A 5771-nucleotide genomic window follows, 5' to 3' on the forward strand; every position below is an offset into this window, starting at 1 on the left:
CATATTTATAATAATGCAAGCACATAAATCTTAATAAGCAAATTACCATCCAAACAAACATAGAAACTAGATGACCTATGCCATGACGATGGCAGATAATCTTTCTCCAGGAAAAATCCAAGCTTTGTTTTCTTTCCAGGTATGTTAAATTTATCCTTAAATATATTGATAGGTTGAAATTTTATCATTTATTGTAGGGGTGGGCAAAAAAATCCGAAAATCCGAAAAACCGAGAGATCCGATCCGATCCGCACCGAAAAATCGGATACCTGATCCGATTTCAATCAGCGGATCAAATAGGGTCGGGTACCCTAAATATTCGGATACGGATACGGATCGTGAAAGTGAAAACCCACGGGTACTCGACCCGGAGGTATAATATATAAATATTAAAAATATAGGGGTAATTGTATAATATTTTAAGTTATTAACCCTAAGTTCCTAAGCTAAATCAATCCATCGGTCATCCATTCAGAGTTTAGCCTCAGCTTCAGCCGACACTCTTCCGTCTTCACTCATTTCATTTTCTTCTTCTGCTTCCCGACCTCCTTTCTCCATCTCTTCAATTTTGTCAAGTTGAACTCAAGCCTGCAAGCCTCAGCCCTCAAGTAGATGATTCAACAGAGTGTTTCGATTTCGATTTCTCAAGCCTCAAGCAGAAGCTGTAAAACGCCGACCTTCTTTATCTGCAGGTTTGGACCTTCTTTAATTGATGGCTATCCAGCTCCTTCAGGTGATGGTGTATATTACGTGTAGGTTTGGACCTTATTAAAATTTTGGTTGGAGTGATTACAGTACACTACTCCTTGCTCGATGCTAGGAGGTAGGAAATTGTTGTTACAATTAGGGGTGGCAATTTTCGACACGACCTGAAAACACGACACGAACCTAACATGAAATTAATGGGTTTGGGTTGAGGTTTTGGGAATTCGGGTCAGAATCGGGTTGGACCCGAGGAACCCGAAAAGAAAACAGGTCGATTTCGGGTCAACCCGTGGTGACCTGATATGACCCGATATGACCCGTTTACGAATTAAAAATAATTTAATAAATATAAAAATAATTTTATCTAACTAACCTAAGTTATTCTTTTTTTCAAAGGCATTAATTACTTAATCATAAATGAATTTATTTAAGTTGTATGAAGTTGAAATTATTATATTTGGACAAATAATATATTATATTATTTTTTACTTTTATACTGTTTTAATTTATTTTATATTTTGTTTGGGATAAAACACTTTTACGGTGTTTAATTTATTTTAGATTTGGTTTGGAATTACTTATTTAAATTTTTATTACTTGATTATGTAATTAGTTTTGTGAAAAATTGATTTTATTAGAAATTACAGTGATAAATTAATAAATTAAAATTAAGTTTCGGGTCATTTCGGGTCGACCCACCAACCCGTCAACCTGAAATTTTCGGGTTCGGGTCAGCATACCTGACCCGTCACTGGTTGGCGGGTCGGGTTCGGGTCAACAGATTTTCTGGCGGGTTGACCCGAACCCGACCCGCCAACCTGATTTGGACCCGAATTGCCACCCCTAGTTACAATACCTCTTTTGGTGGCTTTCTATATTCTTGGCACTTCCACTCCTTGTGTTAATACTGCTTTGACACAATACCTCTGTTTAGGTCCCTGTTATGTGTTTGGCAATTCTCCAGCTCCACTCTGTTCCTTACACAATCAATCTGTTTTGTTAATCATTTTGGTTACGCACTTCAGGCAGTTGCTTTTGGTTTTTGATAGGGTACTCCGTGACTCTGGCCTTCCTACTTAATACTACTGTGCCATAATACAGAGTGGTCAGGGGTTGAAGTACCATTCCCTAATGATGCAATTATCTTTTCTTTAATTTGTTTGTGTTTACTTTTAATAGCTATCCAGTGATTGCAAAATGCAAAACATACTACAGATATGTATGCGTATCAAACCCAAACGAGCTAGTATATAACCAGAGAATGAATAATGTTTTCCTATTGGAATTGTGGAATTGGTTTAAAGCAATTTATAGATTGAAAATTGGGGCGGGTACCCTATGACCCGCCCCTATTTTTCGGGTATCCGAGGATCGGGTACCCGAGGGAGATCGGAGCGGATTAGGGTCAAAAAAATAGTGACCCGACATGTTAGGGTTGGGTCAGCCAATTACCGTTCGGGCCGGGTACCCGACCCGTGTCCACCCCTAATTTATTGTATTATTAATTTCCCCCTATTATCTGACACGATGTGAATTAATTGTTAGATTCAACTCACTTTTGATATTTTATATTTATTTCAGAAAGTAAAACGAAAATACCATAATAAGCGCCAGTTCGACAGTCATCATAAAAAAAGAGTTCAACCCCAGGAGCATTTTTGGAAAAGGGAAAGTTTTTCCCCTTTTGATACCTGCCGAAGATGTAGGAGGCGAAAAAACAAGCTGGACTCTCATCTTTTTCTTCCTAGGGGTAGCCGCAAAGTAGCAGTAGTATTTTAGATAGGAAATAGGATGCAGAGAAGGAGCACAACGGAAACTTAGCCTTTGACTTTTCTTTTCGTCTTTAGCTGCTTTTCTTTTTTCCGTAGGAGTAGACAAGTTGAAGACCAAAAACAAACCAATGAATCAACCTCTGTAGCTTGGGTTTTTCATCCTTATTCTACCGCAATTGAATTTACTCAATCAAGACGGTGTCGTGAATATTTACTTCTGAACTCTCGCGTGGGTCTTTTGCATTGGGAATGAACTAAATTCCCTTTTCTAGTTAAAAAATAACGGATATTTTGAGTCGCCTAAAATTATGAGATCGATTTAATTTTATCTTTTCTCGTATTTATTGGTATTTACATATTCTCCGATTGCAGTGCTTATGGTTATTTAATTAATTGATTATCTTGGATCCGGATAGTGGATTGATTTAGTAACCTATTGTCAATTAGGGTATTAATTCCGTAATTGTTTAATTGCCTTGAAATAGTAACAACTGGCATGATTGGATTTGTGTCAGGAGAATACGTGGGTTAATCTAAAATAACCCTGGTAATGCGTCATTCGATTAGAATAGGGATCATCTATTACGTAAGACAATTGGGGAATTAAATCTTATGGGCGTATCTAGGATTATTTCTCAATTAGAGCAGTGATTAACGGGCGTACCTTAATCACCGACACAGTAAGGAGAGGTTGACTATCATTGCTTGTTTGGCAGTTATAACCTATTTATTAGTAAATAATTGGAATTGCTTGTGTAACGATGATCAATTAGGTGAACCATTGCTGAAATTATTTCTTGGCTAGACCTTTAATTATTATTACCTTAATTTTAGTGAATTGTCATTTAATTTTTAGTTGACTATTTTATTTTTAGTTGAGTTGCTTTAATTACCATACTTTATACAAAAACATCCCTCGTGTTACTTTGGATTTCAAAAGAGATAAATATCCCCAGTCCCTGAGGATAATACCCTACTTGTCCTATTTACAATTAATAATTATTTGTGAAAAAGTCATCCCATTCGGATATATCGGATCAAGTAAACTCTTCGGGAACAGGGTGAATCAAGTAACCTATTGCACACCTAGAGTCCCTGCTCCAGTACTTGAAATCGAGTTTTGGTTACTTTAATTGACAATTAGATTTATTTTTCTTATTGTACAGGCATCGACAACCTGTCATATATCTAAGCCCTTTATGTTTTGAGCACTTTAATCCAAACTGTATTTTCATCCTGTCGTGGGAGCTCAGCTAAAATATGATATTTGTGAGGTGAAAAATAAGTTAATAAATTAAAACCAGAATTCATAAAGTCAATTAGGTCGGTCAACGGGCCGGATTCGAGTCGAAATTAATAAATCTGGACTCGAACCCGAACCCGTCATACTATATTAGTTCCGGATCCGACCCAAATATCTGACGGGTCTCCTAATCTTTCCCCCGGATCCGGGTCAGGCCTACTTGAAAAAAGACCCGTCAAAAGCCATTTTTTGCTACAACTTCAGAACCTGCAAATGTAGTCTGATTTTTATAACATTTTGTACATATTTAGGGAGGACTTGGTGGCACACAAGCCTTTGCGAAATCAGGGGAGTTAGTTAATTTGCTGAAGAAGCAGAATCCAAACTTTTCTTGCCGAAAAATACAAATGAAAGATGTTTTGCAGTAAATTACAAAGTTATTCAAAGCCAATCACAAACTTAAATCACAAATTACAAATCTAAATCACAAACCACCCACATGAGTATCCCCTGCCATTTTTTTTTTGCAATGCTTACATATGGCAACAATACCAGTAGCAGTCCTAACTCTATCCATATCAAACCATACTTTAGATGTTAATTTCTTTCCCTGGGTTTCTTACATGAATCATCTTCCTTCACATTCTCCTCTTCCGAATCCAAAATGGCAACCTCATTCTCATCAGCTGTGCTACTTGGTCCTGTTGGATTACTTGGCAAAGATGACACCCTGTAATTAGTGAATAACAGAATTTATTAGATAAACATGGTACAAGTTTAAAGGCTTTTTCAGAATTTACCAAATACTGCTGTGGATATGTGGTGCCTCTCAAGTTGAGAGTCTCAACAGTCCAACTAATACATGGAGTTTATTTGAACACCTCGTGTGGCTGAAGCCCAATTAAGTTGGGTTTTTTTTCTTTTGAAAACAAATTAAGTTGGTTAAAAGCATAATTAGTATGGATCAAGCATTTGTTGTCGACCAGACCTGTTTATCTTATTTGTTTTTGTAAAAATGAGTCGATAATAGGAAGAGTATTTTTGGATTAAAAGTTTATGATCAAATCCAAAAATACTAATAATAATAACAGGAAGAAAGACGTAGAATTATTTAAAAAATTTTCAATTAGCCTACGAGTCAAGTGTCCTGATTCATGCAAAAAGTTCATCACATCCAAACTGTGACTAAAAAAAAAAATTTGTACCCCACAAGATCGTTTTGGCCATTTTTCTCCCAATGAAAATGGAATTAAAAAGAAAGAAAAATTAAGTAAATCCTACAGTCTGGAACCAAGATACCAAGTATCTTCCACTTATAAGAATAATAGCTAATCACAGACACCAAGTTGTCTTAAAATTTTCCCTCAATTCGTCCATTTGTTCCCAGGAATTCATGAATTGTGAAGGAGAATCAAAACCCATCACTGAAGTTTCAATATTTAGCACAATTTAGTAGACACAAATAACAAACTGCTACTCATATTCACGGTCCTTAAATTGCAAAGTAGCTGCTGTCTTTGACCAAACTTATAAACAAACTTTTTGACCGTTTTCGACAAAGACAAAATACCAGAATGGAGGCTTTCACCTCACCATGATTTTTACAAATTCTTACGGTATTGAAAAAAAAAAAAAATCTGTCACTATAAGAAAGAGAGCTGGGTTGCTAGAAGCTTGGAAAAGCTGGGCTTCTTTGGAGTTGCAACCGTCAAGCGTCAGAGATGAAGAGAGCGTCGCCGGTTTCACGGCGGACTAGCGGAGGTAGAGCAAAAAAGAAAAGAGAAAAGAGAGTAAGAGGGAATAAGGGATGTGCGGCGGCGGGGTATTAGGGTTGGAAAAATTTGGGAATGAAAGAAGTAGTAATGTAGTATTGATATGATAGATTGGTATATATTTTTTAATTATTAATTAATTAAAACGAGTTCGGGTCGGATAGGGGTTGGAATATATATCCCGTATCCGACCCGCTTTTTGTTAGATAAAATGGATCCGAATTCGGGTCCGGATCACGAATCTATATACCTATTCATAACTGGAAAATGTTGGTGGGT

General features: G+C 36.6%; 1 long non-coding RNA gene across 1 annotated transcript; it reads left to right on the forward strand.

The window, feature by feature from the left end:
* The first annotated feature begins 447 nt into the window (after positions 1–447).
* Positions 448–2807, forward strand: LOC140006319 (uncharacterized). The gene is made up of 2 exons (XR_011813953.1): positions 448–692; positions 2287–2807. It is a non-coding gene; the product is annotated as an uncharacterized lncRNA (long non-coding RNA).
* The last annotated feature ends 2964 nt before the right edge of the window (positions 2808–5771 follow it).

Source organism: Coffea arabica, chromosome 5e (assembly GCF_036785885.1).
Source record: "Coffea arabica cultivar ET-39 chromosome 5e, Coffea Arabica ET-39 HiFi, whole genome shotgun sequence".
Taxonomy (NCBI): domain Eukaryota; kingdom Viridiplantae; phylum Streptophyta; class Magnoliopsida; order Gentianales; family Rubiaceae; genus Coffea; species Coffea arabica.